Source organism: Salvelinus alpinus, chromosome 30 (genome assembly GCF_045679555.1).
Source record: "Salvelinus alpinus chromosome 30, SLU_Salpinus.1, whole genome shotgun sequence".
Taxonomy (NCBI): Eukaryota; Metazoa; Chordata; class Actinopteri; order Salmoniformes; family Salmonidae; genus Salvelinus; species Salvelinus alpinus.
Window position 1 is genome coordinate 42,648,601 of NC_092115.1, and position 15,323 is coordinate 42,663,923.

General features: G+C 45.1%; 1 protein-coding gene across 1 annotated transcript in view; it reads right to left on the reverse strand.

Moving 5' to 3' along the window:
- Positions 1-7,027, reverse strand: part of LOC139559908 (collagen alpha-1(III) chain-like) — an 86,480-nt gene extending 79,453 nt beyond the window's left edge. Inside the window, exon 1 of the mRNA XM_071376355.1 lies at positions 6,625-7,027. The gene's annotated coding sequence lies outside the window, so the exon portion shown is untranslated. The remainder of the gene's footprint in view (positions 1-6,624) is intronic.
- Between the last annotated feature and the right edge of the window lie 8,296 nt (positions 7,028-15,323).

Consider the following 15,323-nt stretch of genomic DNA (forward strand, 5'->3'; position numbering starts at 1 on the left):
AGCCAGTACAAATAATGGCCATATCATATAGCTGACAACGTCTTAACTTTAGCTAATTTGTATTCATTATTACAGGAAAATAAACTCACAACAAGATCATTATTTACAAGTTAATGGCAAGCAGAAAATAGTGTACGGTTGTGAGTGTGACGAAATAAAACAGGGCTTTCTACTGGAGAATTTTAGAACTTGGACACTGTCACGTTATATCCTAATTTGACTTTGGTGCAGGTCATGTTGTTCTTCACACATTAAATACAATCAAAGTTTATTTGTCACATGCACAGGATACAGAAGGTCTAAATGGGGCAGCAGGTAGCCAAGTGGTTAGAGCATTGGGCCAGTAACCAAATGGTCGCTAGATCATATCCCTGAGCTGTAAAGGTAAACATTTGTCCTTCTGCCCCTGAACAAGGCAGTTAACTCAGGGAGTTAAATAAGAATTTCTTCTGAACTGACTTGCCTAGTTAAATAAAAATGGTTCAGTGAAATGTTTTTTTTCTTCTTTTGTTCAGACATGTAGCTAGCTAGCAAGCACTAAACATAATCCCAACTCCTAAATTACTACCCTGCATGAATCTGCTGGTAGCTGAAACTAACCAACTAGGTTCAAGCCATTTATGTTTTTTATTTTATTTATTTATTTTACCGTTATTTTACCAGGTAAGTTGACTGAGAACACGTTCTCATTTGCAGCAACGACCTGGGGAATAGTTACAGGGGAGAGGAGGGGGATGAATGAGCCAATTGTAAACTGGGGATTATTAGGTGACCGTGATGGTTGAGGGCCAGATTGGGAATTTAGCCAGGACACCGGGGTTAACACCCCTACTCTTACGATAAGTGCCATGGGATCTTTAATGACCTCAGAGAGTCAGGACACCCGTTTAACGTCCCATCCGAAAGACGGATGTTAGCTAACATTAAGCTATAACTAGCAATGCAAATGGCTCTGAGATATGAATAACATTCTTAAACAGATCATACACTTAACATTAGCTAGCTAGCGAGACAGACAGTTAACGTTAGCTAGCTAGCTAAAAGTATGCGTTAACTTGCAATGAAAACGACTTTCTGACAAAATTAGAAATGTGTAATATCTGAAAATGTAGCTAGCTAGACTCTCTTACCCGAATACATGGATGAACGCTTCCCCTATCTGTTACAGATGCCACGGTTGACCTTAATTTGAAGATGTAATCCCGAGACAGATATTTTATAAAGCAGCCTTCTGTGCGTTCTCTTTTTTGACTCCCTCCACATATTTGCAATCAAGCGGCAGAATTTTCTCCATCTCCTTAGCTATCATACTCTGCTTCCACCGGGCATTCCACTGATTTCAAAACTCGGTCCTCCAGGAAGTTGAGAGCATATTTCAAAAAAGCCACATTAGAAAGGATTATCTACACATACTGAGCAGCTCATGTTATAGACAGAAGTGGGCTACATGGCAGACCAATCCAAACTCATCTCTTGTCATGTCCAGCCCATCTATTATCTTAGCCAATCATGGCTAGCGGGAAGGTTCCTGACTTTTTCCATGGCTAAACCAACTAGACTAGTAATTTAACAATTGTATTTGTATTTACAAGTTTGTTATTAAGGCACATGAAAGTTCACATGTTCCAGAAGGCATTTCTGCCAAAAAGCGCATTTTGATTAAAAAAAAAAATGTTTACAAATGCCTCTCCTGTGAAGTAGTGACGCGTAACATATGCCTAGTTTCCTGAAACTGGTCACTTTTAGTCGCATTTTGCGACCCTTTGCCTTGGATCTGTGAGTTACATTTTAATTGGTCACATCGGTGTGAGCAACACATTCTACATGCTCACCTCACTCCGAACAATAGTTTTTTTTATTTTTGCCTACTAAAACCATGATTTTGTGAAACAGTAATGTGCATTAGCCTCATGATTCGCATTATTAACGTTGTTGCCCTGTCCCTGTGAGTCACGATTCTCGTGGGCTGAAGAAAGAGTGGACCAAGGTGCAGCGTTTAAAGTGTTCATAATTTAATCAAAAAAAACAAATTGAACAAAAACAGCAAACAGGAGAATGAAAGCGAAACAGTTCTGTGTGGTGCAGACACAAAAACAGAAAACAACTACCCACAAAACACAGGCGGGAAAAGGCTACCTAAGTATGGTTCTCAATCAGAGACAACGATAGACAGCTGCCTCTGATTGAGAACCACACCCGGCCAAACACATAGAAATAGAAAACATAGAACAAAAACATAGAATGCCCACCCCAACTCACGCCCTGACCTGTGCCTGTTTCGCTGGGTCCTACTGCTGTGATGAGCGAGCCACTCACTCTTCCCCTCCGGGTTTATTATTTCTACATCTGATTGTAGGCTGTAATATTTCAAAATCCAATTGCGGGGAAAAAGTAGCTTTGGAAACAACTACTCTTGGCTTTGAGATACGAAGCATGCAAAATTTGCATCAGCCATTGTGAGTGCAGGCTTCAATGGGTAGTAGCCTAGGCTACAACTGCAAAGTTTCTATGGGACATTGAATTTACTATTAGATTAATAGTGTACATGGCTACCAGCAGTGGGTACTATGTTTTGAGTTAGCGATGGTAGCTGTGTTTAGAGTTTCCACTTACTCAGGTAGTGAATCTTTCCCAAATAAATTGACAAATTAATCTCTATTGAACAAAAGCAAATTCTGAAAATTCTGGAGCCCTATTTGAACAGTAAAATATAAAAACAATAGCCTAATTGTCACACCCTGACCATAGTTTGCTTTGTATGTTTTATGTTTTGGTTGGTCAGGGTGTGATCTGTGTGGGCATTCTATGTTGTATGTCTGGTTTGTCTATTTCTGTGTTTGGCCTGATATGGTTCTCAATCAGAGGCAGGTGTTTTGCGTTGTCTCTGATTGGGAACCATATTTAGATAGCCTGTTTTGTATTGTGGGTTATTGTCTATGTCTATACGTTGGTTGCCTGTGTCTGCACTTTCGTTATATAGCGTCACGTTCGTTTTGTTGTTTTTGTAAGTTTGTTTAGTTGTTTTTGTCTTCGTTAAATAAATCAAGCATGTATTCATCAAACCACGCTGCGCTTTGGTCCGATCCTTACTCCTCCTCAGACGAGGAGGATTACGACGTTCGTGACACTAATGTCTGGCCAAAGTTTATGACGATCACTGGATTACGTTGCCCATCAAAATATCTTGAATCATCCATTCCTGCATGGACATGTTAGATGAAACAACTTATCTATTGAATACCATTTCAGTTACACCTCCTAATAAAGCACTGTGAATGACTTGATAAAATGATTACAAATGTGCAAACAAATCATGGGCTGGTGCCAACTGAACCAACTGAAAAAGTTTGTGTCACTAGTGTGGAGCCCTGTCACACACACACACACACTTTAATTTGCCAGGGTGCCAATCCAATCTAAAAAAAGAGAGACAGAGAGATGTTCTGCGGTCTCTGAAATTGTCCCCAGGCCCAGTGGGGGCTGGCTGACTGTTCTGTCACCCCGTAGAGGGGACTCTTGTTCTGCCTGCAGAAGAGAAAGGCTTAATCTTTAAGATATCATACCTGGAGAAGGGCTCTGGAGAGACATGCTATGGAACCAAGAGAGGTTTGTCAGTTCTTAGAAATGCTACAGTGTAACTACGCAGTAGATCAGTACATTTTAGTGTGTGTGTGTGTGTGTGTGTGTGTGTGTGTGTGTGTGTGTGTGTGTGTGTGTGTGTGTGTGTGTGTGTGTGTGTGTGTGTGTGTGTGTGTGTGTGTGTGTGTGTGTGTGTGTGTGTGTGTGTGTGTGTGTGTGTGTGTGTGTGTGTGTGTGTGTGTGTGTGTGTGTGTGTGTGTGTCGGTGCATGTGTGCGTGTCATTACGTGGGTGGAGATAATAGCCTGGGGATAGAACCTGTGTTGTATGCAGGATTTAAGACCAAATTAGGACTTTGAAATAAAGTCTAAGTGTCTCTGTGACTCCTCATGCATCAGACAAGGGAACTAATTATTTGACCCCCCCCCCCCCCCAATAGTGTAATCCAAGTCAAGGGACCAATGTCACTAGGGTATCAAACAACCTCCTGTCTGGAAAGAAGACTGCATTTGTTTCAGTTGGTATTGGTAATTTTGCTGAGTATAGCTCTGTTAGCTTCATAGTACAACTGAATTGTGGCTCGCCTGTACATAAAAATACTTTACTTGAAGGGCCCTTTTATGTAGTGTTCTGTTGCATTTGTCAATTGCCATATTTCTATCTCAAGGCCATCAGACTGTTAAACATCCATCACGAACATTGAGTGGCTGCTGCCAACATACTGACTCAAATCTCTAGCCATTTTAAACAATGCAACTTTATATAATGTTTACATACTCATCTCATATGTATATACTGTACTCTATACCATCTACTGCACCTTGCCTATGCCATTCGGCCATCGCTCATCCATGTATTTATATGCACATATTCTTAATCATTCCTTTACACTTGTGTGTATAAGGTAGTAGTTGTTAGACTACTTGTTAGATATTACTGCACTGTCGGAACTAGAAGCACAAGCATTTCACTACACTCGCATTAACATCTGCTAACCGTGTGCATGTGACCAATAACATTTGATTTGATTTGATATTCATATCACTAATGCACTAACAGAGCATCATGCAACAGTATAATAGAGTAATACGGGATGAGGGGCCCATTCTATGTGATGACGTAGATAATATTCACAATATCAAATCCTTATTATGTCCCTAATAATGCTACATCCATATGGCATTATTCATATTCATACCACAACCCTTCAAAAGTAGCTGCTTCAACTAAAGTCTTAGTGAAAACTCCACAGGAAAGACTGGAAACAGAGTGCACAGGTGACAATGCCTGATCCATCTTTCTCCTGGTGTGATTGTCAGTGTACAAGTGATGCATCACTTCATAATGAGAGAAACAGGAGCACAGCTCTCTGGGTTGACTCTCCTGCTTCAATCAACACAACGAGTGTAATGAGGTGAAGCGCGCACACACACACACTTGACAAGCTGGGAACCAGTGCTGCATAGTAAGAGGAATCCATTCATCGATATGCACCGTGGAACCCGCTGTGCATCCCTCGCTCGCTCGCTCGCTCACACACACACACACACACACACACACACACACACACACACACACACACACACACACACACACACACACACACACACACACACACACACACACACACACACACACACACACACACACACACACACACACACACACACACACACACACGCGCGCGCACACTCAACATTACTCTGAGAATAGCTGGGAATCATTAATTCTCTCCAGTTGATGACTGTAAATATGCATAATTTGTCCATTATGTTTTAAAAGGGAGACCCAGTCCCTTCACACCCTCTTCCAGCCAGTCTAATAAACACAGCACCATCTCTTCGACATCTACATCTAGAACAGATAGGCTACATCACGCATGGACAGGATGATGAGGTCATGACTCAAACAATAAACATCTTGGTCTGCACCTCTCTACCCTGCTGTCTTTCAGACCATTAAATAATAACATCTTGATCTGCACCTCTCTCCCCTGCTGTCTTTCAGACCATTAAATAATAACATCTTGATCTGCACCTCTCTACCCTGCTGTCTTTCAGACCATTAAATAATAACATCTTGATCTGCACCTCTCTACCCTGCTGTCTTTCAGACCATTAAATAATAACATCTTGATCTGCACCTCTCTCCCCTGCTGTCTTTCAGACCATTAAATAATAACATCTTGATCTGCACCTCTCTACCCTGCTGTCTTTCAGACCATTAAATAATAACATCTTGATCTGCACCTCTCTACCCTGCTGTCTTTCAGACCATTAAATAATAACATCTTGATCTGCACCTCTCTACCCTGCTGTCTTTCAGACCATTAAATAATAACATCTTGATCTGCACCTCTCTACCCTGCTGTCTTTCAGACCATTAAATAATAACATCTTGATCTGCACCTCTCTACCCTGCTGTCTTTCAGACCATTAAATAATAACATCTTGATCTGCACCTCTCTACCCTGCTGTCTTTCAGACCATTAAATAATAACATCTTGATCTGCACCTCTCTCCCCTGCTGTCTTTCAGACCATTAAATAATAACATCTTGATCTGCACCTCTCTCCCCTGCTGTCTTTCAGACCATTAATGGTTCAGAACTGATGGGCGCTCCACTAACCGGGGCATCTATTCATTCATCAATTATAATTAATCTTCCTGGTTTGAAATGTTAAGTAGCCCTACGACACATGTTCAGAACTTCAAAGTGCACTGGCCTGACCTCTAAATCAGAATTATTGTGCACGGTGTATGAATGAATTAAGTGTTAACACATTACATTTCGACCATAATCAGGGGACGCGCGCAATTCCCAATGGAAAGAAACAAGTTTCTCACATCACTGACCGATTGGCTCGAGCACTTTACTGAGTATGAATCATTGATCAGACAGGTGGAATCGCCTAGAATACTCTGGCCGCTCTCATAGTGGCCCGTCACATCACTGACGGAACGCAGACAATGTTGATCAAAAGTAACCCACAAATGAAAGCGGTGTCAACCGGTAAAAGTATATTCCCCCCAACGATTATACTCACTTAACCTCGCGGATGAATAGGAGCGATGTTGCGCGGCATCCCGGTCGCTCTGTGTCTCTGCAAGCTCTTCAAATGAATTCACTTGGGACAACAAGCGCCTTGGATTTCATTCTCTGCAAAGATCCACCCCCTCACTCACTCACTCACTCACAACCTTCCCCGACTCTTCCGTGATATTAAACGCGAAAGCAGCACGACACTGTGCAAAACTCTCGGTTTTGTTGTTGCTTTTTTTCTTGCGTCCGTTTTTCCGTTTCTGCTGCAGAAGGGGCAGCTTATGTTTCTATTTCAGAGGATGCTTCCCGCCGCTACCAGAGGGGCTCGTCTGTCTCTCAGTTTCCCGTCCTGCTCCATCTGTGCTCGAGGTTTCTCGGTTAAGCGGGACCATGTGATGGAGGCAGGAGGCAGGCGTCCTACCCATTCGCAACCAACGGCCTCCTCCACTTAGCGCCCACCAACGGACAGCCTAAGAAATAACAAAAAGAGATCTAAATAAATAATTTTGAGGATGTGGGGACACGTGTTTCTTGCGAGATGATGGCATAAATTATTAATATACTCATCATAATAGCCTCGGTATTTATTCCTCATCAAGTCTAGAATATTATAATTGTAAAACATTGGAGAAATAACCATAAGAGAGGCACTGCTGCCTGGGCTACATAATACATAAAAGTGCATGCTGTGAAACATTTATGAGCGTAGGTCTATATAAGGAAACCATTCACATTGCTTGCAGCCCACAGCAAGTTACTGGTAGTTTCCCTTTATACTTGGCCTTTATGGGGGATGTGCAGTGAGAGAAAGAGAGAGAAAGATAGATAGAAAGAGTGGTAGAGATGGAGATGAAGGGACAGAGAGGAAGAGAGAGATAGATAGAGAGAGCGGTAGAGACAGAGATGAAGGGACAGAGAGGACGAGAGAGAGAGATAGAGAGAGCGGTAGAGACAGAGAGGACGAGAGAGATAGATAGAGAGAGCGGTAGAGACAGAGATGAAGGGACAGAGAGTAGGAGAGAGATAGATAGAGAGAGCGGTAGAGATAGAGATGAAGGGACAGAGAGTAGGAGAGAGATAGATAGAGAGAGCGGTAGAGACAGAGATGAAGGGACAGAGAGGAAGAGAGAGATAGATAGAGAGAGCGGTAGAGACAGAGATGAAGAGAGAGATAGAGAGAGAGAGCGGTAGAGACAGAGATGAAGGGACAGAGAGTAGGAGAGAGATAGATAGAGAGAGCGGTAGAGACAGAGATGAAGGGACAGAGAGGAAGAGAGAGATAGATAGAGAGAGCGGTAGAGACAGAGATGAAGAGAGAGATAGAGAGAGAGAGCGGTAGAGATGGCGATGAAGGGACAGAGAGGAAGAGAGAGAGCGTATGCCTGTCTCTGTTAACCCAGATATCTAACATAAGAGAGGAGGGAAAGAGTATTCCATGCTGTCCTATATGGAAAACTAATAATTCATCTGAAGGCTCAGTTCATTCATTGTGTAACTCTGTTGTTGTTGGTGTCGCACTGCTTTGCTGTATCTTGGCCAGGTCGCAGTTGTAAATGAGAACTTGTTCTCAACTAGCCTGGTTAAATAAAGGTGAAATAAAATAAAAAATCTAATTGAAGCATGCATCAACAAGGACAAACATGCACACAATATAGCTGAATATAGCTGTTGATTGGCAAAGCAGTGATGTAGAGGACAGTTGGAAAAACCCTGATGGATGAAGACTGTTAACACATGGGTGAAAATATATGCTGCTCCTGAAGCTTGAATGGCCTCACAGTCACGTGATGAACTGGTTGTCAGTGATCTGTGCATGCATGTATGAGTATGTGTGTGTGTGTGTGTGTGTGTGTGTGTGTGTGTGTGTGTGTGTGTGTGTGTGTGTGTGTGTGTGTGTGTGTGTGTGTGTGTGTGTGTGTGTGTGTGTGTGTGTGTGTGTGTGTGTGTGTGTGTGTGTGTGTGTGTGTGTGTGTGTGTGTGTGTGTGTGTGTGTGTGAGAGAGAGAAAGAAAGAGAAAGAGAGAGTCTCAAGGAGAGAAAAGCCGCATCCCATTCTGCTTTTCAGAGCTCTCTGTGTTGTTTTTGGCTGTGAACCAGACTCTTGGGTTTCTGCTACAATGCAGGTCTCCTCAGAGCACCATGGTCCTGACTGACCTGTCACTTTTTGTTAGTGTCTGTGGGGATGTGGGAGCAACAGTCCCCCAGGGCCTATAGGGCCAGTCACACACACACACACACACACACACACACAAGTATACTGTGGCTACAAGAAGGTGTCAGCGGATAGAGCCGTAACCCCGGTTCTCTGACATTATGAGTGAGACATCTCACAGCGGAATTCACCAGAATCGCAAAGTAGCTTTGAAGGAGACAGACAGGTCGAGTGGCGAATGAGGGAGGCCCTCCCCATCATACTAAAGAGTGACTCACCTACCCTCTGATCATTCGCAAGCATGCCAAACTTCCTCACACTCTGTGGTGTTAGAGAACTGGGGTTACACCAGTAACCTTAAGTTGTCTTTCACTTATCTGTTTCGACATCTCACGGTGGGATGTGTCCAACTCCCGTATCGCACATGCTCTCTGAAGCCAAGCAGTCTCAATATCAACCCTCAGAAGCTCTGACACTGAGGACAGTACACTGTAAACCCCAAGCCATTTTTAACTCAAATACTTCTAGTAAGTTGAAGTAAGTCAATGAAAAGTCATTATTACTTCAAATGTTTGTGGCACTGACTCAAAACTAAATGAGATGTCACCAACTCTATTGTTTCAAGTTATGCTAACAAATTCATTGTTTTTAATATCTGTATTTTTGCATGTACATTGAGTGAGTGATTGATTGATTAATTTTATGCTACACAAAGGTAAATAACATGAATTTTTCTAAACTAATCCAATCATTTAGTTAGATTTTTTGCACCCCTTACTGAAACGGTTGCTCCAGTTTAAATGGCTTAGGTAGTCTCCTCACACTGTTACCAACCCTGGCAATCAATATGAATGCAGGTTGCAGGTGAATAAAAATGTCAACTCTTTGATGTCCTAACTCTGGCCGGATTCCTTTAAGAATTACACATAATTTTGCAAGAATGATCTCCAATATCCAGAGCTTGCCTTGCCATGGACGGGCTACCAAGATGAGGCCAGAGTGGAGAGTATGAGGCTGAGGGAAGGAAAATCGTAAATGCCAAGGGTGTGCCAGGGACTCAACCCTCAGTGGTGCTTCTCCTGCTAGCATGAAGATCAACGGGCAGTCCACGTTTTCTTGCAATGACCTGATCTCTCCCAGATCTGTTCCATCACCTGGGGAAGGAGTCTCCTGTCCCCTAGATGGCGATTCCCTCTGAACGATAAGTCAGCTCCTACATTCAACAGGCCCTGGATCAGGAGGTTTTCTCTGCTCCACAGAATAATCCCGACAGATAGTCGGTGTAAGAGCAGGAAGCGAGTGCCACCCCGGCGGTTGATGTACGCCCCACTACAGTCGTATCGTCCATTCTGATCAAGCTGTGACAATTCCGAATGGAGGGTAGAACGTGTTTTAGTGGAAGAAACACTGTCAGCAGTTTAACGCAATTTATGTGAGAAATGCAGAGTTGTGGGGTCCCACGCTCCGTTTACTGCATCTCCCTCGCGAACTGCGCCCCAGCCCGCGAGAGGCGCATCTGTCGTCACCACTTTCCTTGGTGCCACTCTCCCTAGAGCCAGAAATAAAGATCGAGGGGATCTTCCAGCGACGGAGACCCGATTGAAAGCGGAAGTCACCTCTATCTGGCAATTAAGGGGATGCCGTGTACACAGACGTGGTGCAAAAAATCCAGTGCTGGAAGCCTCTCATCCTCAGTAGGCCGAGAGGTACTGAGATGGTGGACGCCATCAACCCCCGCACTTGGAGGCACGTCTTGAAATTGACCGAGCGTGCCCTGTGGACCAGGGAGAGGCACTGCTAGAACGGCGCGATGCAGTCTTCCCAAAAGTGCTTGCTTGATTAGAGAGAGAAAATCCAGCATTACACCTTGGTATTCTGTTTTCTGTGTCGGCACCAAACAGCTCTTTTTCTGATTGAGATTAAACCCTAGCTCGGAGAGGTGGGTTACAAGGGAAGTTGTGTCTCCTACCGCTTGCTCCTGGGGTGGAGAGCAAAGCAGGTAATTGTCTATGTGGGCAGAGACTCTCAGCCCGTTGTTTCGTAGGCTGTGCCTTGAAAAGCAAACCTCAGAAACCTCCTGTGTGCTGGCAGGATGTTTATGTGAAAATAAGCATCTTGCAGGTTGACTGAGGCGAACCAGTGGCCTTGACGAGTAGAGCGAGACAGCACGTTGAACGTAAGCATATGAACGTGAACTTCGTCAGAAAGCTGTGAGGACCAATAGGGCCAGAATGGAGCGAACCTTTCCCCCTTTTTTCGGGAACCAGGAAGTACCGGGAGTAGAAGCTGAGGTGGCTCTTTGCCGCTGGTATCAGCCTGATAGGCCCTTTGCTTAACAGAGAGGAGATTTCCTGCTCTAGTACGCATGCCAAGTTGCCAGTTGCTACTGATTCCAAAATTCTGTTTAAAACGGGTGATTTTAGAGCGATCTTCAGTCTGTACCCCTTCGATACTGTGGATGTGCGCCTGTTCCCTACTCTGCTGGTGAGTCGATAGACAACTATAGCGCCGTCTGGTGGTGATGGAGCGAGTCTCCTTTTAATTGTATTTTTGCTCTCAGTCCTTGGCATGAGGCCTGGATACAGCAGAGGCTTTTTTATTGAAAAGGGCAGTGTTGACACACTGGAACATGGGGCCATTGCTTCATGGTGACTGACAATTAGTCTTCCTGCCCGTCCGGCTGCTTGAACTAGAACTGCGGGGAGAGCCGTGACTCTCGAGGGTAGAGTGGATTCCCTCTGTCTTCCATAAGAGTGAACGCATGAAAGTGGGTTGCTACACAAAGGGAAGGTTTTTTGGAGCCTCTCCCCGACAGTGGTGGGATGGGGGGGGGGGGGGTCTGTGCTCTACCCAAGAGGAGGCAGGCCAGAACACGTGGTGAACTGTTGACTGCCCCTCCCTGCCGCAGTGGGCGTGCCCCTAGGTCGGGCACCCCTTCTTCCTTGCAGGGGGATCAAACGGGCGTGACCTCGATGCGGCTGCAGCGAAGGACCGTTTTCCCCACTGTCAGCCCCTGTTAGGGCTCTGTGATTTCGATGCCTGCTGTGTCGCTGGGGGCTTCAAGTGGAAAGCCCTGGTGCCAGTGAATTGCCCTCTCCCTGCCATGACAAGGCTTTGATGTTGAGGTGGTTGGCCAGTAACAGCTCGACCCCCGGTGGCTTGTCGAGGTCTTCCGTGTCCTTGGAATTCGTGTTGGCAAAAAGTTTGGTTTGGACCTTGCCAGTCAAAGGTTTATCCCAATTGCGTTTGGCTTCCGCCACGCAAGCTGGAACAGCTGGGAGGAGTTGTTTGCCTGTATGTTTTTTCTGCCTGTTTGCAGACATCAATGAGCGAATATCTGCGATCTGCCATTGATGCCCCGCTAAGGGCGGAAGAGGGCCGAGCGGCTTGCACTTCCTTGTCATCTTCCTTCTCCGCTGCCTGGATGAGGTCGTTCATACCCTCGCATCGTCCTCGTTGATGACGAGGTCCCCTTCCCTTTCCCCCTTCTCCGGGGCCAAGCCCTGGAAAAGTGAGTGAAGGTCCTCGGGTAGTCATCCATGATGTTAGCCCACGAGTTAAGAATGGGAGACAAACCACTTTGGGATGCTCTGTGCACTCTCTGGTGGAGGGTGTTAACAACAAAAACCCACAATGGATGCATGACCAGGGGCCGGTCAGTCTAGTCAAGCCTGTATAGGGTTGAACTAAACGGGAGAGCGAACTAGTAATTCTAACCTTCCAGGTAGAAAAAGTAGTCAGTAGGATAGCTTGCCTTGCGGCGAACTAGCCAGGTTAGCTAAGCCGCGCAGCTAAGATAGGAAAGTCTCTGCAGCTAGCTACAACAGGAGACGAATCAAGAAAAGTGTGAAGCAAATTCTTACCCAAAGCAAAAACTAGTCACCCAACACAGACAAGAGCTGATAACCCTGCGCTCGGCGTCGTAACCTCAACAGCACATCTGTGATGTGAACAGGTAAACAGGAAAACAGATGACGTTGCTGAGGAGAGCTGAGTAGAACTCTTCTGTGAGGAAGAGAAGGAGAATGATCAGAGGGCAGGTGAGTGGCTCTTTAGTATGAGGGGAGGGGCTTCATCATTCACCACTCGACCTGTCTGTCTGACAGACGAGTATGATTGGTCCTTCGAGCTACTTAGAGATTCCGATAAATCCCACAGTGAGATGTTGAAAGGAATAGTAGAAAGAGAAGCTCTATTAGTTGTCGTAAAGCCAGATTGGCTGATAGGATGGTGTAGAGCCCACACCCACACACAGATGAACAGTTATTGGTCTATTATAATCAGATCACATGTCCTGATGTGGGCCAAAAGTTCCATCCCACCTGAATAGGCTGAAATTCCAGGCTTTTCTTTCAAACAGCTCTTATTCAAAAAGGGCATTATCCTCATTTTCACAATTTCAGTGTTATTTTGACCTCATGGTATGGAAATATCATGAAAAAAACAACAGGAAATCTCGTTTTTAACTACACTGCCCCTTTAATGTCCTAATAGAGCTCAGCCACTGACGTTATCCATGCTAGGCTGGGCTCAGCAGCCAGTACCACACACACACAACAGGCCTGCTTTTAAAGAAACACTTTTTAAAGAATCACACGCTTCACATCCTTGCTGTTAACTAAACGTGTTCTAAGAAACAGTGGGTTATTGTTACACTACAAAAGCACATGAGCAGAGTTCTGGATCGTAATGTATGTTTATAGACCATCGTTGGTATTGTTCAGTATTCTGACAAAACACCCACTGCCCCCAAAATACCAACCATATATATTAGTTGTAGAGACCGGCAGGCTACTGGGCCAAGTGACGAAGGGATGGTGAGAGAGAGAGAGAGAGAGAGAGAGATACAACCCATATTTATGTTTATTTATTTTAACTTGTGTGCTTTAACCATTTGTACATTGTTACAACACTGCATATATATAATATGACATTTGTAATGTCTTTATTGTTTTGAAACTTCTGTATGTGTAATGTTTACTGTTCATTTTTATTGTTTATTTGACTTTTGTATATGACCTACCTCACTTGCTTTGGCAATGTTAAACAGCATGAATAGAGAGAGAAGAGAGAGAGAGAGAGAGAGAGAGAGAGAGAGAGAGAGAGAGAGAGAGAGAGAGAGAGAGAGAGAGAGAGAGAGAGAGAGAGAGAGAGAGAGAGAGAGAGAGAGAGAGAGAGAGAGAGAGAGAGAGAGAGAGAGAGAGAGAGAGAGAGAGAGAGAGAGAGAGAGAGAGAGAGAGAGAGAGAGAGAGAGAGAGAGAGAGAGAGAGAGAGAGAGAGAGAGAGAGAGAGAGAGAGAGAGAGAGAGAGAGAGAGAGCTTTTAATGATTTGAGGGAATGAGTGTGTGATGAAATGAGAAGTGAAATGTTCCCTCTCTCAGTGGGCAGAGGTGTAAAATATTTATCACGCTTGTGCATAGGCGAGGTGGGAACCTGCCATGGCATACAGAACCAGGCAGCAAGGCCTCTGAAAGAGACTGCTCTTAAAATATTTTATATTATGGAGCTGACCACAACCAGACAGAGCAGGACAGAATGCCAAGGTAGAGGAGGAGGAGGAGGAGGAGGAGGAGGAGGAGGAGGAGGACAGCAGGGGTATAGATTGAGAATGGAAGGACAAGTGTCAGGGTTAAGGTGGAGGAGGAGGAGGAGAAGGAGGAGGAGGAGGAGGAGGAGGAGGAGGAGGAGGAGGACAGCAGGGGTATAGATTGAGAATGGAAGGAGAAGGGTCAGGGTTAAGGTGGAGGAGGAGGAGGAGGAGGAAGAGGACAATAGGGTTATAGATTGAGAATGGAAGGAGAAGGGTCAGGGTTAAGGTGGAGGAGGAGGAGGAGGAGGAGGAGGAGGTGGAGGAGGAGCACAGCAGGGGTATAGATTGAGAATGGAAGGAGAAGGGTCAGGGTTAAGGTGGAGGAGGAGGAGGAGGAGGAGAAGGAGAACAGCAGGTGTATAGATTGAGAATGGAAGGACAAGTGTCAGGGTTAAGGTGGTGGAGGAGGAGGAGGAGGAGAAGGAGAACAGCAGGGGTATAGATTGAGAATGGAAGGAGAAGGGTCAGGGTTAAGGTGGAGGAGGAGGAGGAGAAGGACAGCAGGGATATAGATTGAGAATGGAAGGAGAAGGGTCAGGGTTACGGTGGAGGAGGAGGAGGAGGAAGAGGACAGCAGGGGTATAGAACATCAGGGGTATAGATTGAGAATGGAAGGAGAAGGGTCAGGGTTAAGGTGGAGGAGGAGGAGGAGGAAGAGGACAGCAGGGGTATAGATTGAGAATGGAAGGAGAAGGGTCAGGGTTAAGGAGGAAGAGGAGGAGGAGGAGGAGGAAAAGGACAGCAGGGGTATAGATTGAGAATGGCAGGATAAGGGAGGCGGAGGAGGAGGAGGAAGAGGAGGACATCAGGGGTATAGATTGAGAATGGAAGGAGAAGGGTCAGGGTTACGGTGGAGGAGGAGGAGGAGGAGGAAGAGGAGGACATCAGGGGTATAGATTGAGAATGGAAGGAGAAGGGTCAGGGTTAAGGTGGAGGAGGAGGAAGAAGACAGCAGGTGTTGT